Source organism: Balaenoptera borealis (assembly GCF_965194805.1).
Source record: "Balaenoptera borealis genome assembly, chromosome: 3".
Lineage (NCBI taxonomy): Eukaryota > Metazoa > Chordata > Mammalia > Artiodactyla > Balaenopteridae > Balaenoptera > Balaenoptera borealis.
The window spans coordinates 116,918,044-116,946,020 of NC_138866.1; the positions used below are offsets into that span (position 1 = coordinate 116,918,044).

At 47.0% G+C, this 27,977-nt stretch overlaps 2 pseudogenes across 2 annotated transcripts; both read left to right on the forward strand.

Moving 5' to 3' along the window:
- The first annotated feature begins 117 nt into the window (after positions 1-117).
- LOC309626249 (serine/threonine-protein kinase MARK2 pseudogene) lies at positions 118-3,773 on the forward strand (annotated as a pseudogene). The gene is made up of 2 exons: positions 118-330; positions 1,026-3,773. The product of its transcript is annotated as a serine/threonine-protein kinase MARK2 pseudogene (transcript).
- An 18,929-nt stretch (positions 3,774-22,702) lies between these two features.
- LOC309625843 (serine/threonine-protein kinase MARK2 pseudogene) lies at positions 22,703-26,456 on the forward strand (annotated as a pseudogene). Its single transcript has 2 exons — positions 22,703-22,912; positions 23,607-26,456. The product of its transcript is annotated as a serine/threonine-protein kinase MARK2 pseudogene (transcript).
- Positions 26,457-27,977: the final 1,521 nt, after the last annotated feature.

The window sequence follows — 27,977 nt, forward strand, 5'->3', positions numbered from 1 at the left end:
GTCTGTCCCTGGAAAGCAGAGAAAAGTAACAGATTGACTGTGTGTGTGGCCAAGTGATTTATTTTTAACGTGACTAAACAAGACCTCTGCGAGCCTCGGTCTCCCCATCCCTTAAATGGGGGCGATAATGTGTGCCCTGCTAACAGCAGGGTGGTTACACCAGGGCCCTGGGGATCACAGATATGAGTGAATGAGGTAGGCCCCCCTCTGAACTGGGCCCTTCTCCATAGGTGGACTTCATCTGGATAAACCGAGGCTAGCGGTCTTTCGAGTGGTTTGTGAGCCTGCTGACCAGACTGGAGATGGACCAGGCCGAGGAGACTCAGGAGGGTAGGAGAGGGGCGGGGCCTGAGGATGACGGAGGTGCGGCAGCGGGGTTCAGGGGCTCTTTAAGAAAGTGTTTAGATTATTCTATTTCTATCAAAAATGTGGGGGAGAGGGGGCTGCTTTTTTCCCCCAACAAAATGTAAAATTTTGTGAAACTTAAAAGAGAGAAGAGAAAAAAAATTCATAATCCCATCTAGGTATCCAGGCATTTTAAAGGATTTCCTTCTGATATTTTTTCTTATTCACATTTTATAAAAATGTATAGCCTCCCCCACCCCATTTCTCTTTTTTATGACATTTCTTCTTATTCAAAATGAGCACTTAAAAAGTTAGATTACCAGACCTCATTCCAGACCTTCCAAGTCAGATTATCTGGGAGTAGGGCCCGGGAAGGTACATTTTTTTTTTTTTTTTTTTGATTTGTATGTGTGTGTGTTTTATTATATATTAGTCTCTTAAATCAAACAGAAAACAAAAAGTGGAGCTACAAACCAAAGTTACAATAGTACTAGCTTTTCTCATCGCCCGTCTATCTACTTTTACCAGAGGTCTTTATTTCTTCATAAGGCTTTGAGTTACTGCCTAGGGTCCTTGACTCCAACCTGAAGAACTCCCTGTGGCAGGCAGATCTGGTGGTTAAGCACTCTCTCAACTCTTGATTAACTGGGAATGTCTTCATTTCTCCCTCATTTTCGAAGGAAAGTTTTGCTAGATCTAGGATTCTTGGTTGACGGTTTCTTTCCTTCAACACTTCAAGTACATTGAGCCATGCCATCTGGCCTCCGAGGCTCCTGATGAGAAATCTGCTCATGACCTACCTTCCTGGGAAATCTTCTCTCAGCTTCATAGACTTTCATAATGTACCTTATCGTGTCTTACGCAACAGAACATTTTGTAGAGTATCATGAAGTCAGTTAAGTTGTAACATTATTTTGAGACCAGAATTTAAGGAAAAGGAATTGAATATTTCAAGTGTAGACATTATGAGGTCTTTAAAATTATTACACATTTTCAAACTAGAAATAAAAAGGCCACTGAAGTATCCTATAGATTTTAATTTATAACAAAGTGAATACCAATATCTAATAACACACGTAAAGAAAAATTTCTTTGGGATCCTTTTTCCTAAGTGTAAAGGGGCCTTGAACTCAAAAAGTGAGAAAACCACTGTGGTTTATCCCCAGCTGTGATGGGTCCATTTCTTGCTCTGACCTCATAGTGCACCACTGTGATGTACTTCACAAAGCCCTATAAAAGAGAAAGCTGGGCCCAGGTTTTTGGTCCTTAGAGCCCAGGAAGCTGCTTTTGGTGACCTGACGGCCTTGGACCTACAGTTAGCTTGTTTTTTCCTTGTTTCTGCCATTTTGTTGATTTTGTTTTCTCTTTTCTCTACTCTTTTTTATTTGTCTCATTTTTCTCTCTACAGTTAGCATAGTCAGTATTGTTGGTATAGTTAGCACAGCTGGTATAGTTAATAGTTTATTAGCATAGTTAGTGTAGTTAGTACTAGTTAGCGCTGTTGGCATAGTGAGTATTGTTGGTAGAGTTAATAGTTTATTAGCATAGTTAGTGTAGTTAGTACTAGTTAGCGCTGTTGGTACAGTTAGCATTGTTAGTTAGTGTTGCTAGGTAGTGCTGTCAGTCAGTGTAGTTAGCAGATCACCATGATGCCGGGCCTCACAGCCAACTCTGCTGACGAGCAGATTCATATTGATGACTTCGAGATCCTCCGCACCATTGGTGAAGGCACCATTGGTAAAGTGAAGTTGGCCTGGCACATTCTGACCGGGACACAGGTGGCTCTCAAGGTCGTTAAAAAAAGGTATCAGAGCTTCTCAAGTGCCCAGGCACTTTTCCGGGACGTGTACGGTATGAAGGCTCTCGATCACCCCAATATTGTCAAACTGCTGGGGGTGATTGACACAGAGAAGACATTTTTCGTGGTGATGGAGTACCTCAGGGGGGGGAACATGTACCGCTATTTGAAGACCCATGGCCGTATGACAGAGTTGGAGGCCCGAGGCCTGTTCCGGCAGCTGCTCTCCGCCCTGCAGCACTGCCACCAGAGGGGCATCGTGCACCGGGACCTGAAGCCAATGAACCTCCTCTTTGATTCCCACATGAATATCAAACTTACAGACTTTGGCCTCAGCAAAAAGTGTGATGACACTGGCCAACCGGACATGAGCTGCGGCACAGCCCCTTATGCTGCCCCGGAACTCTTGCTGGGGCAGAGGTACAGCGGCCCTGCGATGGACGTGTGGAGCCTGGGAGTAGTGCTCTACGCCATGGTAACTGGGTCCCAGCCCTTTGTGGGAAAAGACTTGCAGGAGCTGCTGAAGCAAATCCTACGAGGGCAATACCCCATCCCACCTTATCTGTCTTTGGAGATAAGGGATCTATTACAAAAAATGATTGTCCTCAACCCCAGTGACAGAGGCACCTTGCCTGACCTCATGAGGCATCCATGGGTCAACATGGGCCAGAAGGAGCCACTCCAGCCACCCTGTGCAGAGGACCGGCAGGTGACAACGGTGAGGACTCCGGGCTTGACTTGCGACCAGATCCAGGACACTGGGACAGGCAGTGTGAGCTCCAAGAAACCCAAGGTGGAGGTCTCCATCATAACTCTGAAGCCCTTCTCTTGCGGGGACCTCTGTGGCAGTGAACGTGAGCCTTCTCCAGGCCCTGTGGTGTCCTCCCTGCAAACCAGGTGGCTCTACCACGGAAAAAATGTGCAGCTGCAGGAAGACCAGCAGGCAGGGCAGAAGACCGGTGAGTCTGCCTGTCCCCCACCCAGCCTGGAGTCGAGGACTGCCACCCCCAGCCCAGCCCCCCAGTGTGGCACTGGGACATCCACCTCCAGCAGCAGCAGGATTGGAGCCCCAGAGGGAACCAGCTGCCCCCTGGGTGTGTCCAACACTGGAAGGTCCTCCCACACTGGGCAGCCTGAGAGTGTGTCCTCATCCACTCTCTCTGGCCACAGCCAGAACAAGCAAGGGGTGGCTGGGAGAATCTGGAACTTTATTTTGAAACATCTTTGTTGCAAGCTGCCCAGCATGAGGCGTCATAATAAAGTGAGCCCATGTGAACCCCATGGATGACCGAGGCAGGAAGGTCAGGCCGCCGCGCTCCCTGGGGCCCAGTCCAGTGGAAGATGAGTGTGTTCTCTGCACGGCCTTCAGAAGCATCGTATCCAAGACCCTGGCCAGCTCAGAGGATGGTCCGGAGCAGCCCGGGCGACCGAAAGCGAGGCCACCGTGGCTGCAGGTCTGCCCCTCAACCCCCACCTGGGTGAAACTTCAGAGACTGGACTGTCATTCCCGGGGCACGTCTCCCCTCCCCTACTCTTCTGTCTTCCGTGTTGGTGGGGGAGGGGGATAGTTCTTGTTCCAAGGACTCCTTGGTTCTTCCAATTCTAGTTAATAAATTTGATGCTCCAGAAAGATGTATCACACTCTGCTTTGCGTCGTCCCTGCACAGAATTGGGGCTGTGCATTTTCCAGTTAGACAAGTGTGTAGCCATGTAGTGCCTGGAGTTAATCAGAACAACTGGTTCCCTGGTTCAATAAGCCCTTGAACACACGGGTGACTGTAGGGCCCGGGAAGGTACATTTTAACCTGATTCTAAGATGATTTGTAGTCACACTTTTTTTTTTTAAGTGTTTTTGAGGGATAATTTACATACAATAAAATTCATCAATTTAAGTGTCCAATAAATACAATGGCATTTTGACAAGTGTGTTCAGTTGTATAACCATCACCATAATCAAAACATGGGACATTTCTATTACCCCCAAAATCTCCCTCATCTCACTTTGCGTCAATACCCTCTCTCCACTTGCAGCTCCTGGCAACCACTGATCTGCTTTCGATCACTATAGTTTTTCCTTTTCTAGAATTTCATAAAAATGGAATCATATAATATGTATGTAGTCTTTTCTAACTTCTTTTACTAAACATAATACCTTTGAGATTTATCCATGCTGTTGCATGTTTCAGTTAAGTACTTAATTCCTTTTTGTTGCTGAGAAGTGTTCCATTTTCTGGATATACCAAATCTGTTTTTCCACTCAGTTGCTGATGGATGTTAGAGTTATTTCCACTTTTTAGCCGTTTTTGACTATGAAAGTCTCTGTGTGGACATATGTTTCCTCTTCTCTTGGGTAAAGACTTAGAATTGGGATTGCTGGGTAGTATGGTATGTGCTAAGTTTTATAAACTGTCGAATTATTTTTCCCAAATGACTGTACCACTTTGTATTTCCATCAGCAGTGGAGTTCCAGTTGCTCCACAACCTCATCAACGTTTTTTTCTTTACATCTTTATTGGAGTATAATTGCTTTACAATGTTGTATTCGTTTCTGCTGCATAACAAAGTGAATCAGCTATACATATACATATATCCCCATATTCCCTCCCTCTTGAGCCTCCCTCCCACCCTCCCTATCCCATCCCTCTAGGTGGTCACAAAGCACCAAGTCATCAACACTTGACGTTGGCAGTCTTTTTAATTTTAACCATTCTAGTGGGTGTATAGGGATATCTCAATATGCTCTTAATTTGCAGTTCCCTAATTAATTATGATGTTGAAGATATTTTCATGGTCTTATTTGCTGTTTGTATGCCTTCTTTGTAAAGTGTCTGTTCACATATTTTGTCTGCTCTTTAAATCCAGATATTTTTCTTCTTTTTATTAAATTATAAGAGTTCTTCATATATTCTGGAAACAGGTCCATTACCAGGTGTACATTTTATAAATATATTCTCCCAGTCTGTGGTTTGTCTTTTCATTTACTTCAACTGTCTGTTGAAGAACAAAATTTTGAAATTTTAATGATGTCCAATTTATCAGATTTCTTTCTCTTATTCTTCATGCTTTTTGTGTCCTAACTAAAACCTTTGCCTCACCTAAAGTCATGAGTATTTACTCGTATGTTTTCTCCCGGAAGTTTTATAGTTCTAGCTCTTTATTTAGATCAGTCTCATGGTGAGTTCAACAAGGTCCAGGTTATAAGGTCAATATGCAAAAGTCAATTCTATTTCTATTTACAAACAACAAATAATTAGTATTTGAAAACCTTTAAATAGAATTTTAAGAACCATGAAATACTTAAGGATAAGTTTAGCAAAATGTGGGCAAGATCTGTATACTAAAAACTACAAAACATTTCTGAGAAACAGTTTTTTTATATTTCTTGTACTTGAAGTTCATCAAACTTCTTGGACATCTGGGCTTATAGTTACCATCAAATTTGGATAAATTTCAGCCATTCTCTCTTTACATATTTTTTTTCTGTCTCCACTTCTCCTTCCTGTCACTTCAGTTACACAGATCTTGGACTGTTTGATATCTCACAGGTTATTGTGAGTATGGTTGTTGTTGGTTTTTCCTCTCAATCTGTGCCTCATTTCAGATAGTTTCTATTGCTATGTCTTCAAGTTCACTCATCTTTTCTTCTGCAGTAACTTATCTATCCTTCCCATCCTAATAAAAGTCCCAGCAGGTTTTTAAAAATAGATATCAAGAAGCTTATTCTAAAATGTATAGGGAAAAACCAAAGGACCTAGAATAGCTATTAATCCTATCCATTGTATTTTTCATTTCTCTTATTGTGTTGTTCTTCTCTAGAAGTTCCATTTGGGTATCTTTTATGTCTTCCATTCCTCTTCTCATCATAGCTGCTTTGTTTTGTTTTTACATTCTCAAGCACATTTATAATGTTTGCTGTAACATCTTTGTCTAAGTCCATCATCTCTGTCATTTCTGGGTCTGTTTCTAATTACTAATTTTCTCCTAGGTATGAATCATATGTTCCTGTTTCTTTACATGCTTGATAATCTTTTACTGGGTGGCAGGTACTGTGAATTGCATGTTGTGTTCTGGATTTTGTGGTATTTCTTTAAATAGTACTGTACTTTGCTCTGGTGCACAGTGACATTGTTTAGGATGATTTGGATACTTGCAAGACTTGCTTTTAACTTCTGTTAGGGTGAGTCCAGAGCAGCCTTTATTGTGGGGCTAATTCAGCCCCAGGGCTAAGGTGCTGCACCTCTGAGGACTCATCCTACTGCCTTGTATATTAGAAGGTCTCTGCACTCTTGATGGTGGAACACAAACTATTGCCAGCTCTGTTTGAGCTCCAGGTACTGTGAAGCCTCATGTTTTCTGGTAATTTTCTTTCACATGTGTACAGATTAACACTCAGCCAAAGACTGAGGGGGAACTTTATGCAGATTTCCAGAGCTAGTGAGCCCTCATCCTCCCTTCCTCTTTCTCTTCTTCCTTCAGTCTCTCTTCCTCTCTGCAGTTGCCCTTTTTCTAGTTTTGTGCCTGGCACGTTCTAGCTGTCCTGGCTCCCTGATCTCCAATTCCCATCTCCTCAATTCAGTGAGGCTGACACCAGGCAATTGTAAGGCTCACATCAGTGTTTCCTCCCTCAGTAATGACAGTCCTACATGACCTGTTGACCAATGTCTGGAAACCATTGTTTTATATATCTTGCTTATATTTCTAGTTGTTCAAGGTGAGAGAGTAATATGGTTCCTTTTACTCAAGCATAGATTTTTAATAGACGTAATCTGTAAGTAGAAACGAACATGTGAACAAACATATATATTTATTGGGGGGGTGTGTGCTCAATATGTTTCCTGATGAGGTAGCAATCAAAAAGTTTAGAAAGTGGTCTAAGATAAAGATTATACAGCTTGGCATGTATGAATTCTTTTGCGGATGGTCCCTTCTTTTATGCGTTCATTAAATTGGAATGTTTAAACATCCTCCCCCCAGTCCCTGCAGTCTCCCCTCCCCACCCAGCAAGTGTTGTATCCTACATTTTTTACTAAGCATTGCATGATAACATGTTTCTCTGGGTTATTTACTAGTCCTCATGGGACATCTCTGTGGACTACTGAGGTTTTGTACTATGTTTAAAGTTAATCTGTTAGTCATTATTTTGTTTTGTTATGTTTTACTTGCGGAAGATCTTATATAAGGAGGAATACCTCTAGATATGTTTCTAACTTCAAGAGAATTGGTGAGGTTTTTTTATACTGTTGAGTTCACTGGCACTAGATCTTATTTGGCTGGTTAATTATCACAAGGTTGCCATGAGTAAATTCAAATTCCTATGCTAAACATAGTTTATAAGTTCAAGTAATCAGACACAGTTTTCTACAAAAAACATTCAAACACATATAGTTTACTATAAGAAACATCCAAAGCCTTGAAGCACCAGTCAACAGTCTTTGGAAGAGAACAATTAAACCCTAGAATGTTGTAGTAAAGCTTCTTGCCCTTTCTTGTAAATAACAATTAAAGCAAATATTTATATAGCATTGACTTTGTTCTAAATGCTTTTAAGTATATTAATTCATAAGAAACTTGCTTTTATGATGACAGCCTAAGGGAAAAGTTTAGATTTAATTTAAAGTTTCCAGTTACTGGTATATAAATATTTGCTGTTTGCTTCTTCCTAATCTGTGTAAGCAAAGGGTAATAGCTAACCCACTGCTTTGCATTCTCAAAGCCACTTGAGTCAACAACTTTGTTACCTCAAATTTCTTCCAAGGTTTCTCATTGCAGCTGAAGCACACGGCCTCTGATTTCAACTTTAATCGTATACCGAGGTTTGAGTTAAAGAATTTGTGGTTTATAATTTTTAATTTCTATAGCTTAAGCTTCAGTTGTGCTGTTTGAGTTGAGTCTTTTACTCTATCCCATAATAGCTATAGAACCTTGGGCACATTGCTTTGCTTCTATCTCCTCATCTGAAAAATATGGATACTACTAAGTGCCTACCTCATAGGATTGTTGTGAGGATTGGGTGAGAGATCATCTGTACAGCACTTAGAACAAGGGCTGGAGCTTAATAACTGCTCAGTAAATTTAGCAGTAGTAGAAGTCGTACTAATAGTAGTAGAGGTGGTAGTAGTGGTAGTAGTAGTAACTGCTCAATAAATTTAATAGTAGTAGCAGAAGTAGTAATAGTAGTAGTAGTAATTGCACCATAAATTGAATAGTAGTAGTAGTACCAGTACTAGTAGTATTTAATGGCTACGTAATGAATGATACAGTGGTTTGCCGTAAATTATTTAACCATGCCCCTACTACCGGACATTTTGTTTATTCCCAATTCTCCACTATCATAAGTAAAGCCGCAATTAATATGCATGAGCACATAGTTTTGTTTTCCCCTTCCTTTGGATGATTTCCTTAAGAGAGTGTCCCAGAAATGGGAGGACTGTCTGGAACACGCTGTCTTGGAGAGAGCGAAAACCTCCACAGTGCCTCCTTCTCCCTCCCACTCTGATGTCTCATTCTCTCCTTTCTTACCCCTGTGTGGGGGAAGGCGGGGGGGCAGTGACTCTGAGGAAGAAGGGCCAGGGCTCTCTCAGGTGGCCATCCCTTACGGAACCTCTCCTTCCCTCCTGCACCACCACACTACTCAAGTTCAGTGATGTGTGAAATAAAATGTGGTGTCCCTCCTAGGGCCATTTGCATTTTAACAGTGGCTGAGATCTTGAGCCAAAGGAAAAGTGGGCTAATTGTGGCATATGAAACAATAGAGAACAAGCTGGGATGGCCTGAATCCTTTAGGGACAGAGAATCCTTTAAGGATAAAGGATTGTCAGCTCATGAATCCAACATGGTAGATCAGGCCCCGCCGTTTCTGGCCTGCATTGTGGCAGGGGTGTGGGGCAGAACTGGCCAGTCTTCTCCCCATCACGGCACACCGGGAAAACGACAACATTTTTTTGCCACCTCTGGGAGAATGGAGGAAACTTCTTGAGCACAGAGGTGCCCACCTGGATGTACCAATTGCCCTAGAGCTGGCGGGATCAGTATCTCACAAACCTGTCCCATTGCAGGCACAGAGCTGTGGACGCTCAGGCCTCACGGGTCTCCTAGATGCCAGTCTCTGCCCTGTCCCTTCAGTCCTCTGACTCCCCTCCCTGAAATGCTCTTTTCATCTCATCATGCCCTGCTCCAGTACCCTCTCCCTGCCCCCATTCCCTAGCTGGGCATTCCAGAGTCTTCACGTCCTGGCCTCAGTGCGTATCCAGTCCTACCCGCTGTTGCACCCATTCAAGGATGCTCTGCTCCAGCCGGGCAGTCACATCGTGCCCCACAAACTCCAGCCTCCCACCTTTGTCTCATGCTACTCCCTTCTTAGGGTGACTTCCTTCACCTCCCCTTTGAGTCTCACCCCTCTTCCAAGACCTCGCCCAAGCCCCACCGTCCCAGGAAGTGGCTCCGTGTGCTCCAGCCTTCCCTGTATATCAGTAGCATTTGCCATCTGATCCACTCACTCAACCCTTGACTCTTTGGTCTCAGTGGTCTTTCCATGTGTGCATGGCTTGTGTCCCCAACTAGGCTGAGCAGACACCGTGAGGCACAGAAGGGCGTGAGTTCAGAGACCAAGGACAGCCATGCTGCCCTGGGATTCATTGACCTTCTGTAAATATAAGGTCCAGCTCCTGGGGTGGTTGTGAGACTTACATTAGACGATGGCTATACGATAACTCGTCTATGCCGTGCACAGGGCCTACCCAGCTCGAGCAGCTCAAGATAGCCATCTTTCCTGTCTACGGCGCTGGTCAGATGGAGGTACTGGGTGAATACGGCTGGCTGACAGTGTGAGTGCCCCTTCAAGCCCCAGGACAAGGTGGCTGGCATCCTGCCCTGTCCCCATCGTGGGCGCTGGCCCCTCAACCCTGCCCTCTCCTCTGCTCGAGTCTGGGATTGTAGATTGCACCTTTCTTTTCTGCGGGTTGGAAGTCCTTGGCGTAGAACAAGGTAAAGAAGCTGGTGACAACCATGATGGTGACACCCGTTATAAAGGGCTGGGCATCCAAGGGGGAGGGCGGCTGGGATGCAGCCGGTGAGGGGAGTGCAGAGGACGAGCAGAGAGGGCCCTTGGAGTCATCTTGCGGATGACAATGAAACAAAGTCGGTGGCAGAAGTTCTCTTCAAAAAGAAGCAGCAAGCAAAGGGGATGGTGGATGAGGATGTTGAAGTGCATCTTGGGGCAGAGGGTGCAACGCAGAGTGAGGACTGAGACAGAGAAAAGACGGGACACAGGACGTCGTATTCAAGATGTGGGAGGAGCAGGGGGAAGAATACAAGAGGAAGAGTGGGACCCAGCTGTCAGCTCTGGGGTGAAGGAGGCAACCACGTGCCGTATGGAGGGCAGGAGGACGGAGAACTGGGCTCAGGGAGCCTCTCCTGGGGCTGGGAGCCAGCATATCTGGGAGGCCTTGGGTTGGGGCACTTGTGCATGATCGCGTTTAATTTCCAACCAGCCTGGGATAGGCGCCCAACTCACGTGGAGAAACTCAGACCAAGAGAAGTTGTTACCAGCTTAACTGGCAACACTCTTGGAACCCATTTCCTCCGGTTGAGTGTGTGTTTTCCCCTCGTAATCAGACTTGGGAAGGCTTGGAAAAACAAAAACAAGAACAAGAACAAAAAACAACTGTCACTCTATGGAGGGTAGAGAGAGGTAAGCTAAGGGGTCCTGATGGGCTGGGGTATCTAAAGAGGATATAGCAAAGTCACGGGGGGAGTTGGCAGGGCAGAGTCTGTTTAGCACAGGACTTCACACACACACACACACACACACACACGAGTCACCATTATTTCACATTTCGCCCGTCTCTGTCCACACTGCCCTAAAACACTGGTGCCCCCGTCCTCAGTCCCTCGCTCTCTCTTTACAGGCTTCTACCGGTCTCCCACTCCTCTATACAAACAGCCAACTGTTCATTTAGAACCTTACCTTCCAAAGGGCATGCAAGCACGTGGAGGAACTTGAACCTCGATTCTAAAATGCCTGAAGGATCCACACGTGTGACTTGTAACCACGTGTGGCGAAGGCTTTCCCTCCAGACATATTCTGCTTGCCCACTGGAGGGCACTGCGGAACCAGCGATCTCGGGAGGTTTTGTTTTGCTGGGAGGGACACTGGTTGCTGAATGGTAGTGAATCAGGAAGAGCCAGGGAAGACCGTGCCCCACCCCAAAGCTCCCGGCCCCAGGCAACATCTCCAGCCCCAGACTCAAGCAGCACCGTGAAGTCCAGAGACTTCGTTTTCTAGATCAGAGTTTCTCTAGCCGCCAGCCCCTTACCCCAACACACAAATGCACGCACAACCCTTGCCTCCCAACCCCCTGCCCCCATACACACACACACACACACACACACACACACACACACACACACACACACACACACACACACACACACCCCTCCTATCCCTGTACCCAGTGTCCGGGTTCTGGGCTTCCCTCTTTTCTGTCTGCAAGGTCAGAACAGGCCTGGCTTGGCTGGAGGGATGGAGTTTGTTGGTCCAGGCTCTGCCACCTCACATTATCATAGGTGGCAGGATCAAATATGTGGGTATACAGATTACGCAGGCCGTCCGTCTGGATCTTTCCTAGATGCCCAGATGGGGGCCATCCTGCCATCAACCAGAAACAAACACATCCCGATGGCTGGCTGACTTTTCTCCTTCCACCCAGATGTTGGCAATGCTGTAGGCACATCTGGGCCCAAGATGGCCAAGGTCGACACACACACACACACACACACACACACAACAGAGAGGGAACACAGGCGAACTGCAGATCAGCGGTGGGGCTATCAGCGGTGGGGCTATCAGGGTGTGTGCCGCCCTCCTCCACCAAGCTGTGAGCTCCTGGGGGTCAGGCCTGTGGCCCCATAGCCTCCTGTAGAGGGAGGGGCAAGAGTCCTAACCGGCTACCAGCTCCCACCAGGGCAAGGAGTTACTTAAATGGAATCATCCTCGGGAAGGGTCTTCTGCCTGTAACTGTCACTTGTAATCTGGGGAACAAAAGCGCAGGCACAAGCCCACTGAACGAATCGCTTTGCCAGGAGGCTCCACGACGCTGTTCTGCTGTGACGACAGCTCTGGCAGAGACAGCAGTGTTAGTGAAACAAACCGTTAGGCCCCGCCCCGGCCAAGCCGCACAAGTGCAGTCCGTTAATACACTGCGAGGCAGCAGCGCTGTGGGGACGGGGACCGGGGTGGGGGGGGTGGGGGGGACGTGGGCAGGATGGAGAAGTGTCACCGCCTGGCAGACAAGGTGGAGGTTAGGGAGGGATTAGCCACACCGGCTGAGACTGGCTCTGGGCAAAGTCCCTGGAGATGTGCCGTGGAAAGGCCTTTGCCCTCTGAAGGTGGGGCTCCCGGCTCTGCATTTGCTTCTGCCCCAGTCAGCTGTGTGACCTTGGATCTGCCCTGTGACCTCTCCGAGCTCTCACTTCCTCAGTGAACAGATAAAGGATGTGTGTTTAAACGCCTGTACATGCAGAGTCATTTCCAGAAAGATACACAAAAATATATTTTATCTGTTTGCTCTGGGGAGTGGGAATGAAGAGAAAGGAAGGACAGGCTTTTCTTTTTTGGGTTTTAGGGTTCTTTCTTACTTTTTATTTTCTACTCCTCTATCGATTTTGAAGTTTCTCTGATAAACATATATTAGTTTTATAGCTTTATTTTTAAAAAGAAACCCAAAGTAGAATGTTAGTTTAAAAAAAAATTCAAGTACCAAGTTTTGATATGTTTCTATTCCATCTAACAAAACCCAAACAGTGTATGTGTATCATGCGGGAGACAAATAGATAGAAATGTATTGGAAGACATTGAGAAGGATGGACACCAAACAGTTCACAGTGGTCAAGTGTGGAGAAGGCAAAAGCACTTTTGTGGTGTTCTCTGTTCTGTTTCATGTGTTTATGTGTTACCCATGTAATGTTTCACAGCATAGAATTTTTATACCATGCACTTCATATATTCCTCGTTTTTTATCTACATGCTTATGGCCTATGTCATTTTTTAAAGAATGAAACAAAATGGGGAGATTGTCTGAGGTGTCTTCTAAAGATCCCTCATATTGATTAGTTCTCGAATGGAAGTGTTTGGGGCATGGCTGGGACTGAGGGAGCCGTCCCTCCAGCCTGGGGGGGCCTCTCCCGGCCTCTTCTGCAGAGTGTGACTGCTACAGTGCCCGTATTCAGAATGCAAAGCTGCCGGCCCTAGATGCTCTAAGTATTCAAATAAAAGGCCCCTTCCAGGCCCAAGGTTGGTCCAGAAAGGCTGCCTCGGGTGCACTGTCTCTGCTAAACAAATACTCATATTAACCAGTCTTCCTGACAGACTGATGCGCCTTTTTATGATCTGTCTTTACAATATGATGACTTTCTCCTTTTAAAAATAAGATTAATTCAGACAAGACATTTATTTTATGGGGAAATCCATCCCAGGGGGAAGAAGACTCCAGCTGAAAGGCAGAGATGGCTAGAGAAAGACTCGACTCTCCAGGAAGCTTCCCGCTCCCAACCTCAGCCACGTGGCAGTGGCCCCAAGTGAGCTGCCCTGATCCTACCCCGGGACAAATGGGGCCACCTGGAATCATCCCAGTTGTGTGAGTGTCACCTCCTGGAGAAAACAAAATAAAATAGGGAGGGAGTTTCAGTGTGGTGGAGGGGAAAGGGTGCATTATTCTTCTGGTAAAAGAAAAAAGTTCTGAGATTCCCCCAAACTTGGTTGGATGTCTGTGTATACAGATTAAGCTTGTCTTTAAAAAACCGTGAAGTACGTCCAAGGGACATGAATTATTTGTCTCTGTGTCTCTGTGCCTGGAATAGCGCTACCATCTAATAGGTGCTTGGCAGTTGTTCGTGAACGTTTCTGTGCTATGATCCCTGTTTCAGCTGGTGGCCTATGAGGTACCCTTGACTCCTCTATCTCCCCATCCTCAGCCTTCAGCCAGCCACCAAGCACTGTCAACATGTTTCTCAAATCCATTCCCTCCTGCATCGGCCCGGCCTTGGTTCAGTCCTTCAATCGCCTCTCGCCCGGACTATTACATCCACCTCCTGGTTGTCTTCCTTTCTCCAGTCTCTCTGGGTCTGGTCCATCCTCTGCACTGTTGCAGATCTGATTACACCCCTTCCTGTTGGATAACTGTCCTATCGCAGTCATAGAACTCCTGAGACCGGCACATGGGCCTCCCCGCGTGAGCACTCGATTAAGATCTGCAGCCGGTATCGTTACTGGCCCTTCCTCCTGTGTCTTGCCAACATCCCTCTCACCTTCATACTCTAAAAACGCCATATAACTCAGGGTTTCCCCGACCACCGTGCAATTTCACACCTTTAAGCCTTGGCTTCTGCGGCGCCTAACATTTGGAGCCTGCTTCCCCGCCTTCAGATTGAGATCCCAGAACACTTTATCAGCTCATCTGTGAAGACTTCCTTGCTGGTCCCTCTCAGCGCAGAAGAATAGCCTCCTCTGTGTGATTGCATGGGACCTACTTCCACGAGAGCATCTGTCGCGGGCCTTGGCTTCACCTATGCATGTCTGTGAACTCCTTGAGAGCAGGAACAGGGTTTATGCATCTTTGCATCACACCCGTGCCTAGCACCTAGTAGGCGATCGAGCGTTGGTGTTGGTGAGCTGACATAACTCACTTGAACGAACCCCCGTGTCTCCTTCCTTTCCTTACCTGCTCTGCCTGTGCCCCCTCAAGGATGAGCAAACTGCAATATCCCTGCAGGCAGACTGGACCAGCCTTACATGTGGATACAGTGGGCAGCTGCCTTCAAGGTGCAACTTCAGGGGCCCTAGAAAGATCCCTGCCTCCCCCACCTCCCATCCCTCCCACACTTGCTTCTCTTCTACAAGCGGAGGTCAGGATTAATATAGAAATCCTAACGGCAGAGGTGGGCTCCACCTCCAGCTCCCCCTGTAGAATGAGGAGGTGGGGCTCAGGGTCCCTTGTGCCTCTGGGACACGTCCTTCTCTTCCTCATTCTTCTTTCTTCCTCTAACTCAAAAGGGATGAATGACTTAGAGCCGATGAATCAGAAATAGGGAAAGAAAAAAAAAAAAGAGAGAGAGAGAGAGAGAGAGAGTAATTTTGCCAAGTTATTATTCAAAGGAGCTCTCTGGGACCAGGAGCAGAGTAGCCCCATCAATCACCCCGCAGAGCTCTGGGGGCCGGCGGGGAGAGATGGCCGCGCTGCGTGTGGATGGCTCAGTGCATGAGTGAGTGGCCCAGCCGGGAGCCTGAGGCCCTCTGCCAGGCACCACGGGAGGGAGGGAGGGAGGCCAGAGGGACACTGAAAGGGGACAGTCAGCCTGAAGCCTGGGGACAAGTCTTACTGACCTGCTTTTCTCGACAGGCCACAGCCCTGGAGCCTGCACTCTGGGCTGGGCCAGCTCTGGGGAAAGCGCCCCTTGGAGCAGAGCAGAGATAGATGGAGGGGGCAGACCTCAAGCCTGGAGCCTGCTCTCCTCAGCTGCTCTCCCCAAGCCTTTGCTTCCCTGAGGGAGGCAGCCACGACCTCACCCACCAGAAGGGGGACCTACATCACATTCATCCCTGCATCCCAGGGCTTAGCTCAATGCATGCTCCTTGGATAAGTGAATGGATGGATGGATGGATGGATGGATGGATGGATGACAAACTTGTTACAGCACATTGTTTGCTTCTCTTTGTGTTTTTTATTACTTTACTGGAATTTTTCTGCGTAGGTTATTGCTGCTTATTACACTGTAATTATAACCCTCTTGGGGGCAGAAGGGAAATCTGATTCCTCTCTGTGCACATGTTCTACATATAGGAAGCCCTTGAAAAATAAGTTTAGAAGGAAAGAGGGCAGGAGGGAGGGGCAGAGCCTCTTGAATGGCATCAGAGCCTCCGTGCATCTCCAAGGTCCCACTACCTCATCATCTGGGAGATTGTTGGCCCCCAGGCTCCACATTAGAGCGCATTTTGGTGCTGTTTAGTGGATGAGTTTGTTGAATTCCTGCCGTTCTGGGTGCTGGAGTTGAACGGTGGACAAAAGAGTCAAAGTCCCTGCTCTCGGTTTCCTCATCTGTAAAATGGGAACACCAAGAATAATGGTACCTATTAGATAGAGAAATGGTAACATGATTAAATAAATAAATGTGCACGAGGTGCTTAAGACAGTGCTCGGCAGGTAGTAAGTTTTAACAGATGCTGGTTATTTCTGTCTTAGTCCGTTGGGACTACTATAGCATGATACCATAGAATGGGGGGCTCATAAACAACAGGATTTACTTCTCACAGTTCAGGAGGCTGCAGTCTGAGATCGGGGGGCCAGTGTGGTCGGGTCCTAGTGAGGACTCTCTTCCAAGTTGCCCCTCTGCCATCAGAAGGGGTCTGCAGCCCTTCGTCTTCAGGTCCTTTATGACCAGACATATGTGGGGGCCTGATAAATGCCCTCCCCTCCCAGGAAGGACCACCCGGCTCCCAGGAGTCCCCACACATCGCCCTGACACGTCCCCGGGGAAGCCCTGGCTAGCTGTGTAGACATCACTGCATCCTTTCCCAAACTGGCTAATCCTGGGCTGCAGGAGACACGGGAAAGATGGGAAGATCAAATCACAGGCGCTCCAGCTTGTTAGGGCTGCATTGTGAACTCAGGGGATAATGTAGGTTCTTTTCTCCCCTGATTGCTTCTGACATCTCCTGCCTGTTTCTCAGATCTGAGTGCTTCGTCGCACTCTGCTCTTGGGCTCTGTCTGTGTGCCTCTTCTCCAGAAGAGGAAAACAGAGAAGTGCTCCTGGGGAATTTCTGTTCAGTGTTGAGGTCAAGAAGGCCAGTTTCAGTGAGGCTGTCCCCGTATCACCAGGGGAGCAGGCAGGTGGGGTGGTCTTTAAGGGCAGGAGGCAGGAGGGCCTCAGGAAACAACCCGACTCCCTCGTCCAGGCTAGACCAAGGCTGATCTCCCAGGAAGGAAAGCCCCCTCCTCACACCCAAATCTCCCAACAAAATCCTATCAAGTCGGCTGAGGTTTATTATTAGAGAATCACTCACTCATTCATTCATTCATTCATTCATCCACCCCACAAGCACAGTGCCAGGTGACAAGGACACAAAGTGTGGTGCTAACACAATGAAGTAGATGCCTGCACAGGGTCTCATGAACTGCTGTCATGGCCAAAGGAGAGGGGAATCAAGGTCAGGGTGGGGGTGAGATGTCCCCTGACCTTGACCTTGGAGGAGACATGGGAAGCAGGGGTGGAGGGTTTATTTGTACGCACAAGTCTGGGCATGTGCAAAGGCACAGAGGTGTGACTGTCTAATCTCAGGGTGGCTGGAGGGCAGGTCAGGAACCTAGCCAGGGAGGGAGTGCCCGGTGGAGACAGGCCTGAAGGCTGAGCTATGAGGGGCCAAAGATGTAAAGCAAGGGCATGGCAGGGTCATGTTGGAAAGACCACTGTCCACAGTGTGGACAGTGAAATGAAGGGGAGAGCAAACGCAGGGGGAGCACCTGGTGGAAGGGCACCTGGACTAAGGCAGAGGCGGGGGATGGATTGGGGAACGGGTAAGAGGGGGAGGCAGGGATGAGGGGTGAGGACAAAGCCTTCCCACACCGTACCATTCAAGCCGAGAAGCAAAACCTGTTCAAAGCAGCCCTAGTAAAAGGAATGTTGATGGTCAGGATGGACCCAAGTCAGGAGTGAGGCTGCCCTTTCCTTTTTTTTTTTTTTTAACTTTTTTTGACGTGAACCATTTTTTAAAAGTCTTTATTGAATTTGTTACAATATTGCTTCTGTTTTATGTTTTGGTCACGAGGCATGTGGGATCTTAGCTCCCCGACCAGGGATCAAACCCACACCCACTGCATTGGAAGGTGAAGTCTTTTTTTTTTTTTTTTTTAATTAATAGCTACTTTATTTATTTATTTATTTTTTTAGCTGTGTTGGGTCTTCGTTTCATGCGAGGGCTTTCTCTAGTTGCGGCAAGCGGGGGCCACTCTTCATGGCGGTGCGCGGGCCTCTCACTATCGCAGCCCCTCCTGTTGCGGGGCACAGGCTCCAGACGCGCAGGCTCAGCAGTTGTGGCTCACGGGCCCAGTTGCTCCGCGGCATGTGGGATCTTCCCAGACCAGGGCTCGAACCCGTGTCCCCTGCATTAGCAGGCAGATTCTCAACCACTGCGCCACCAGGGAAGCCCCCGGAAGGTGAAGTCTTAACCACTGGACCGCCAGGGAAGTCCCTGCCCTTCCTTTCTTGAGGTCCTTTGTGGTCTCTTGACACGTCCTGCTGGGTGTCAGGACTTCTCACCCTGGGCAGTAATCTCTGCATCTCTTACTTCAGATTCTCAAGAGGGAACATCTGAGTGGCTCAGCTCACATGTCCCTGCTGCCAGGCAGTGGATTGGCTGCCTTGGGCTCAGGGTCCACGTCTGGTCCCATCAGCCATGGCTGGGGTTGGGGAAGGGCCTGGACATCATAGGACTACACGATTAGGAGCTGTGACAGGTTCCCCAGAAGGGGTGTGGGCAGGGCAGGCAGTGATCGTGCTTCCTACCGTGACAGCATTTACTTGTGCCTCTATTCGATACTGTGCATTCAGATCCAACCAAAGCCTTTTCACTCTCTTGTGGTCCCAGGTTGTTTCGTCTGTGTGGTTGTCATCTCCAGCTAGCCTGAAAGCTCCCTGAGGCTGGATCCTTTCTCTCCCACCCCTCCCATTTCCTACAGAGCACTTGGAAAAGAGCTTAGTAAACAGCAGTAAATAAAGACTTTTTGCCTGATCTTGGATTGCATCCAATGTCATTTTTAATGGTTTTACTATTTACTTAAGATTTGCAATAGGATATTTGTCCCTTTGTCAGGGCCTCGCCCTGTGAACAGCAAGGAACAAGACAACCTGACCCCGACATCCTTCCCTCTTCTCTGCAGACTGACCCCTGATGTTGTGCTGGGCAAGCCCAGGTGAAAATAATGACCAGATTAATTAGTCCTGAGGACTCATGTAGCCGTGTGCCTGTTCTCCCCAGTGATGATGAGAATCTGCTGGGGGTTTGGGGAAAGTTTTCATTTTCCTGATAAAAGGAACAGGAGAGGCTGGTGCCCCCTCTCTCTCCTGCTTCCTGTCTTGGCCGAGATTCCTGGACATCCGAGGGGTCCTATGACCGGAGGCAGAAAGCAATACACAGGGTGAATGGAGGACAAAGGTAGAGAGCCCTGGGCACTCCAAGCAGTGTCGAGCCTCTGCCCTCACCCACTGCCTTCTTGCTCTAGGACAGGAAGTTTGCTTTCCCCTGCTGTGTCCCCAACTCCTAGAACAGTGCTGGGCGTGAGGTCACCTCTCAATAGTTCTCTGTGGATTGAGGGAATGTCTTTATTTTTATAGGCCACTGTTAGGAGTTGTGTAACTTACAACTAAACATAGTCCTAACTGGTTCAGTATCTGTAAAAATCTGTGTATGCTAAGATTATCAATGGAGTAGGCTGGGTGGACCCACAATCTCAGGTGGCACCCTAAAATTTGAAAAAAGATGCTGTGATGAGCCAGCTGCCTCCCTGGCCCTCAACCTTTCTCTGCCTAGAGTGGGGACCACTTACCCCTCTCCCCCCCTCCAACCTGCACTTGCACCCCTCCTTTTCTTCAAGGGAAGGGCAGTCACTCATTTTTTTGTGAGTCAGTGTCTTGGTGCTACACATCACCTTCTGGCCTTGTCCTGACCCCCAGAGCTGAGGAGGCAGACAGGACCCAGCCCTTCCCAGGCAGGAGACCTCAAAGCCCCACCAAACATTAGAGTGGAGGGAAGCAAAGTGGGGGGAGACTTTAAAGTCATTTCCTGCCCCATGGCTCCAGCCTTGCATTATCCCCGATGTGAGCCATTAACCTGCTAATTACCAACCAATTAGCTCTGGTGACGTTGCTGCTTCCACAGTCTTTATACTCGCCTATGTGCCATCTTCTTGCCCAAACTAAGTTCCTGAGGGTGGTTTCTCCGTATCTCTCACAGTGAGACACCGTGGTGTAGTACAGAGTGAAGGTTCAAAAATATCGCTGATTGCTTCAATCATCTATTGCTGTGTGATTCACTGCTCCAAAAGTTAATGGCTTAGACAACCATTTTATTGTCTCATGAGTTTGTAGGTTGATTGGGATCGCAGGGTAGTTCCGTTGCCTATGATATCGGCTGGGACTGCAGCCATCTGGGGGCTGGACTGGGCTGGGGCATCCAAGATGGGTCACTCACGTGGCTGGTGCCTTGGAGGTGAGAAATGGAATGTTGCCTGCCACATCAGTAAAGAAAGGATGTTACACTCATCAGAGATTGCATGAGCTTGTGAGCCCTGAGGGAACTCAGGAAGGAAACAAAGAATACCTGCCATCTAGCAGCCATCAAACTGCAGTCACTCCCCACGGTGAGCCTTGAGGAAACTCAGGATATGAAAACACAGGACACTGGCCCCAGATAGCTGAGGTGCATATCAAAGGAATGATTTCCACGAGCCCAGACTCTTGCATCTTCCCATGCATAGAAAAGTGCTAAATTTCTTACCTTGAGATATCTGGTTTTCTTTAATTAACAATAATCTTTTGATATTCAGACTACCTGCCTTTTGTTGCCAAACTCCTATATAACCTGGCTCCCCCCTCACCTCCTCGGAGCAGTTCTCTCAGGGTTATTTCAGATGCCGCCTATGTGGCTCGAAGTCCTAAAAATTTCCTCCAAGTAAAACATAACTCTCAACTTTTATGTTGTGCATATTTTTTCAGTTGACAGAGGGGTGGCTGGAAGGCTGGCCTCAGTTGGGACCGCTGGGCCTCTCTCTCTCTCTCTCTCTCTCTCTCTTCCTCTCTTTCTTTCTCTCCTCCCATAGATTCTCAGGGTCTCTCCTTTTCCACCAGCTCTCTCTATACTGTCTCTGTAATGGAGCAGGACCCAATGGGGCCTTCCCGGGACAGGCCTTCCCCCATATCCTCTGCTTTAGCTCCTCTCCAGGTACTTCAGTACCTAGATAACAGTATTGAATGTACATTTCCTGAGTTGTTTTACAGATGTGAAGAACGCCCACTAAATGGAAAATGTTAACTACTTGATGGCCCAGGCCTCCTGGAACCTAAGGGTTGATAATGTTAACCCCTGTGACAGCGCCCTGTTACCTCACCATCAACCAATCAGAGAATTGTGCATGAGCTGATCACATACCTTGCAACGCCCCTCCCTCACCTGGCCTTTAAAAATGCTTTGCCGGAACCCCTTAGGGGAGCCTCTTTTGGGAGCTTGGGGTTTTTGGGGGCCTGAGCTGCCCGGAGCATGAGCCACGCATCTCCTTGCATGGCCCTGCAATAAACCTTTCTCTGCTCCAAATTGCAGCATTTTGGTTTGTTTGGCCTAACATCTCTACAGTAGAGAGAGACCAAATTTCTTATACATTGGCTCAAGGCCTCCCCCAGAGCACAAAGGTGGAAGCTTCCAGTGCTTCTTAAGGCTTAGGCCCAGTGTCACTTCCACCATATTTTATTGTTCAAAGCAAGTCACAGACCAGCCCAGATCCAATGTGGAAGGACACCACACAGGGCGTGACCATGGGGAGGCCTGGTTCACCGGGAGGTGTCTTCTACACTCTGCCTGCTGACGGAATGCCCAATGGCATTTCATCGAGGCGGGGTTCTGGTTTTCTAAAGCACCAAGATTGCTACAAAAGACTCAGCTCTCTCTCCCTCAGACTGTCTTTTTATCAAGAATAAGAAACACACGCACACACACCGAGCTCTGGGAACATTGCCATCCTAACCTGTAAAGATAAAAGTCTCTAAGAGGGTGAAGTTGTATGTTATGAAGGAGAGATTAAACACTATCATTTTTAGCTGCCTATTTATGAGGTGTCTTAAATATATTATTTCATTCGATCCTGATCTTCATCCCCATTTTAGAGATGAAGAAACTGAGGCTCAGAAGTGTTAGGTCATCTGGTCACAGTGGTGGAGCTACGCCTGTCTAACCCCAAGACCCTTCCATCATACCAAACAGAATCATTAGAGAATGATGTAATGCTTCTAGTCTGCAGAAGCAAGACCCTGAAAGGTGAAATTGGCCAGGGTCCCTCAACCAGGATCCTGATCCCCCCCTTGGAAGAAAACAGATGCAAAAGCAAGCACAGAGCCTGGTACATAGTAGTTGTCAAGTAAACGCAGGGGCTGGCACACAGTATGTTTTCAGTAACATGTGAGTGCCACCTCTCCACCCCAAACCTATTTCTTCCACAGCTCGCCATCATGGGTCCCCAGCTGCAGCCACGATGCTGAGTTGTTGGCATAATTGCAGGCATAACTGATTCACTCTCTGATTAGATGTGAAGTCGGATGGCCGGCTCGGAAGGGCTCTGTCCACTCCACCTCACTCCTTTCCCCACTCGCATTTCACCCAACAGTCCCGTGCTTTTTGAGCAGTCTGTCCCTGGAAAGCAGAGAAAAGTAACAGATTGACTGTGTGTGTGGCCAAGTGATTTATTTTTAATGTGACTAAACAAGACCTCTGCGAGCCTCGGTCTCCCCATCCCTTAAATGGGGGCGATAATGTGTGCCCTGCTAACAGCAGGGTGGTTACACCAGGGCCCTGGGGATCACAGATATGAGTGAATGAGGTAGGCCCCCCTCTGAACTGGGCCCTTCTCCATAGGTGGACTTCATCTGGATAAACCGAGGCTAGCGGTCTTTCGAGTGGTTTGTGAGCCTGCTGACCAGACTGGAGATGGACCAGGCCGAGGAGACTCAGGAGGGTAGGAGAGGGGCGGGGCCTGAGGATGACGGAGGTGCGGCAGCGGGGTTCAGGGGCTCTTTAAGAAAGTGTTTAGATTATTCTATTTCTATCAAAAATGTGGGGGAGAGGGGGCTGCTTTTTTCCCCCAACAAAATGTAAAATTTTGTGAAACTTAAAAGAGAGAAGAGAAAAAAAATTCATAATCCCATCTAGGTATCCAGGCATTTTAAAGGATTTCCTTCTGATATTTTTTCTTATTCACATTTTATAAAAATGTATAGCCTCCCCCACCCCATTTCTCTTTTTTATGACATTTCTTCTTATTCAAAATGAGCACTTAAAAAGTTAGATTACCAGACCTCATTCCAGACCTTCCAAGTCAGATTATCTGGGAGTAGGGCCCGGGAAGGTACATTTTTTTTTTTTTTTTTTGATTTGTATGTGTGTGTGTTTTATTATATATTAGTCTCTTAAATCAAACAGAAAACAAAAAGTGGAGCTACAAACCAAAGTTACAATAGTACTAGCTTTTCTCATCGCCCGTCTATCTACTTTTACCAGAGGTCTTTATTTCTTCATAAGGCTTTGAGTTACTGCCTAGGGTCCTTGACTCCAACCTGAAGAACTCCCTGTGGCAGGCAGATCTGGTGGTTAAGCACTCTCTCAACTCTTGATTAACTGGGAATGTCTTCATTTCTCCCTCATTTTCGAAGGAAAGTTTTGCTAGATCTAGGATTCTTGGTTGACGGTTTCTTTCCTTCAACACTTCAAGTACATTGAGCCATGCCATCTGGCCTCCGAGGCTCCTGATGAGAAATCTGCTCATGACCTACCTTCCTGGGAAATCTTCTCTCAGCTTCATAGACTTTCATAATGTACCTTATCGTGTCTTACGCAACAGAACATTTTGTAGAGTATCATGAAGTCAGTTAAGTTGTAACATTATTTTGAGACCAGAATTTAAGGAAAAGGAATTGAATATTTCAAGTGTAGACATTATGAGGTCTTTAAAATTATTACACATTTTCAAACTAGAAATAAAAAGGCCACTGAAGTATCCTATAGATTTTAATTTATAACAAAGTGAATACCAATATCTAATAACACACGTAAAGAAAAATTTCTTTGGGATCCTTTTTCCTAAGTGTAAAGGGGCCTTGAACTCAAAAAGTGAGAAAACCACTGTGGTTTATCCCCAGCTGTGATGGGTCCATTTCTTGCTCTGACCTCATAGTGCACCACTGTGATGTACTTCACAAAGCCCTATAAAAGAGAAAGCTGGGCCCAGGTTTTTGGTCCTTAGAGCCCAGGAAGCTGCTTTTGGTGACCTGACGGCCTTGGACCTACAGTTAGCTTGTTTTTTCCTTGTTTCTGCCATTTTGTTGATTTTGTTTTCTCTTTTCTCTACTCTTTTTTATTTGTCTCATTTTTCTCTCTACAGTTAGCATAGTCAGTATTGTTGGTATAGTTAGCACAGCTGGTATAGTTAATAGTTTATTAGCATAGTTAGTGTAGTTAGTACTAGTTAGCGCTGTTGGCATAGTGAGTATTGTTGGTAGAGTTAATAGTTTATTAGCATAGTTAGTGTAGTTAGTACTAGTTAGCGCTGTTGGTACAGTTAGCATTGTTAGTTAGTGTTGCTAGGTAGTGCTGTCAGTCAGTGTAGTTAGCAGATCACCATGATGCCGGGCCTCACAGCCAACTCTGCTGACGAGCAGATTCATATTGATGACTTCGAGATCCTCCGCACCATTGGTGAAGGCACCATTGGTAAAGTGAAGTTGGCCTGGCACATTCTGACCGGGACACAGGTGGCTCTCAAGGTCGTTAAAAAAAGGTATCAGAGCTTCTCAAGTGCCCAGGCACTTTTCCGGGACGTGTACGGTATGAAGGCTCTCGATCACCCCAATATTGTCAAACTGCTGGGGGTGATTGACACAGAGAAGACATTTTTCGTGGTGATGGAGTACCTCAGGGGGGGGAACATGTACCGCTATTTGAAGACCCATGGCCGTATGACAGAGTTGGAGGCCCGAGGCCTGTTCCGGCAGCTGCTCTCCGCCCTGCAGCACTGCCACCAGAGGGGCATCGTGCACCGGGACCTGAAGCCAATGAACCTCCTCTTTGATTCCCACATGAATATCAAACTTACAGACTTTGGCCTCAGCAAAAAGTGTGATGACACTGGCCAACCGGACATGAGCTGCGGCACAGCCCCTTATGCTGCCCCGGAACTCTTGCTGGGGCAGAGGTACAGCGGCCCTGCGATGGACGTGTGGAGCCTGGGAGTAGTGCTCTACGCCATGGTAACTGGGTCCCAGCCCTTTGTGGGAAAAGACTTGCAGGAGCTGCTGAAGCAAATCCTACGAGGGCAATACCCCATCCCACCTTATCTGTCTTTGGAGATAAGGGATCTATTACAAAAAATGATTGTCCTCAACCCCAGTGACAGAGGCACCTTGCCTGACCTCATGAGGCATCCATGGGTCAACATGGGCCAGAAGGAGCCACTCCAGCCACCCTGTGCAGAGGACCGGGAGGTGACAACGGTGAGGACTCCGGGCTTGACTTGCGACCAGATCCAGGACACTGGGACAGGCAGTGTGAGCTCCAAGAAACCCAAGGTGGAGGTCTCCATCATAACTCTGAAGCCCTTCTCTTGCGGGGACCTCTGTGGCAGTGAACGTGAGCCTTCTCCAGGCCCTGTGGTGTCCTCCCTGCAAACCAGGTGGCTCTACCACGGAAAAAATGTGCAGCTGCAGGAAGACCAGCAGGCAGGGCAGAAGACCGGTGAGTCTGCCTGTCCCCCACCCAGCCTGGAGTCGAGGACTGCCACCCCCAGCCCAGCCCCCCAGTGTGGCACTGGGACATCCACCTCCAGCAGCAGCAGGATTGGAGCCCCAGAGGGAACCAGCTGCCCCCTGGGTGTGTCCAACACTGGAAGGTCCTCCCACACTGGGCAGCCTGAGAGTGTGTCCTCATCCACTCTCTCTGGCCACAGCCAGAACAAGCAAGGGGTGGCTGGGAGAATCTGGAACTTTATTTTGAAACATCTTTGTTGCAAGCTGCCCAGCATGAGGCGTCATAATAAAGTGAGCCCATGTGAACCCCATGGATGACCGAGGCAGGAAGGTCAGGCCGCCGCGCTCCCTGGGGCCCAGTCCAGTGGAAGATGAGTGTGTTCTCTGCACGGCCTTCAGAAGCATCGTATCCAAGACCCTGGCCAGCTCAGAGGATGGTCCGGAGCAGCCCGGGCGACCGAAAGCGAGGCCACCGTGGCTGCAGGTCTGCCCCTCAACCCCCACCTGGGTGAAACTTCAGAGACTGGACTGTCACTCCCGGGGCACGTCTCCCCTCCCCTACTCTTCTGTCTTCCGTGTTGGTGGGGGAGGGGGATAGTTCTTGTTCCAAGGACTCCTTGGTTCTTCCAATTCTAGTTAATAAATTTGATGCTCCAGAAAGATGTATCACACTCTGCTTTGCGTCGTCCCTGCACAGAATTGGGGCTGTGCATTTTCCAGTTAGACAAGTGTGTAGCCATGTAGTGCCTGGAGTTAATCAGAACAACTGCTTCCCTGGTTCAATAAGCCCTTGAACACACGGGTGACTGTAGGGCCCGGGAAGGTACATTTTAACCTGATTCTAAGATGATTTGTAGTCACACTTTTTTTTTTTAAGTTTTTTTGAGGGATAATTTACATACAATAAAATTCATCAATTTAAGTGTCCAATAAATACAATGGCATTTTGACAAGTGTGTCCAGTTGTATAACCATCACCATAATCAAAACATGGGACATTTCTATTACCCCCAAAATCTCCCTCATCTCACTTTGCGTCAATACCCTCTCTCCACTTGCAGCTCCTGGCAACCACTGATCTGCTTTCGATCACTATAGTTTTTCCTTTTCTAGAATTTCATAAAAATGGAATCATATAATATGTATGTAGTCTTTTCTAACTTCTTTTACTAAATATAATACCTTTGAGATTTATCCATGCTGTTGCATGTTTCAGTTAAGTACTTAATTCCTTTTTGTTGCTGAGAAGTGTTCCATTTTCTGGATATACCAAATCTGTTTTTCCACTCAGTTGCTGATGGATGTTAGAGTTATTTCCACTTTTTAGCCGTTTTTGACTATGAAAGTCTCTGTGTGGACATATGTTTCCTCTTCTCTTGGGTAAAGACTTAGAATTGGGATTGCTGGGTAGTATGGTATGTGCTAAGTTTTATAAACTGTCGAATTATTTTTCCCAAATGACTGTACCACTTTGTATTTCCATCAGCAGTGGAGTTCCAGTTGCTCCACAACCTCATCAACGTTTTTTTCTTTACATCTTTATTGGAGTATAATTGCTTTACAATGTTGTATTCGTTTCTGCTGCATAACAAAGTGAATCAGCTATACATATACATATATCCCCATATTCCCTCCCTCTTGAGCCTCCCTCCCACCCTCCCTATCCCATCCCTCTAGGTGGTCACAAAGCACCAAGTCATCAACACTTGACGTTGGCAGTCTTTTTAATTTTAACCATTCTAGTGGGTGTATAGGGATATCTCAATATGCTCTTAATTTGCAGTTCCCTAATTAATTATGATGTTGAAGATATTTTCATGGTCTTATTTGCTGTTTGTATGCCTTCTTTGTAAAGTGTCTGTTCACATATTTTGTCTGCTCTTTAAATCCAGATATTTTTCTTCTTTTTATTAAATTATAAGAGTTCTTCATATATTCTGGAAACAGGTCCATTACCAGGTGTACATTTTATAAATATATTCTCCCAGTCTGTGGTTTGTCTTTTCATTTACTTCAACTGTCTGTTGAAGAACAAAATTTTGAAATTTTAATGATGTCCAATTTATCAGATTTCTTTCTCTTATTCTTCATGCTTTTTGTGTCCTAACTAAAACCTTTGCCTCACCTAAAGTCATGAGTATTTACTCGTATGTTTTCTCCCGGAAGTTTTATAGTTCTAGCTCTTTATTTAGATCAGTCTCATGGTGAGTTCAACAAGGTCCAGGTTATAAGGTCAATATGCAAAAGTCAATTCTATTTCTATTTACAAACAACAAATAATTA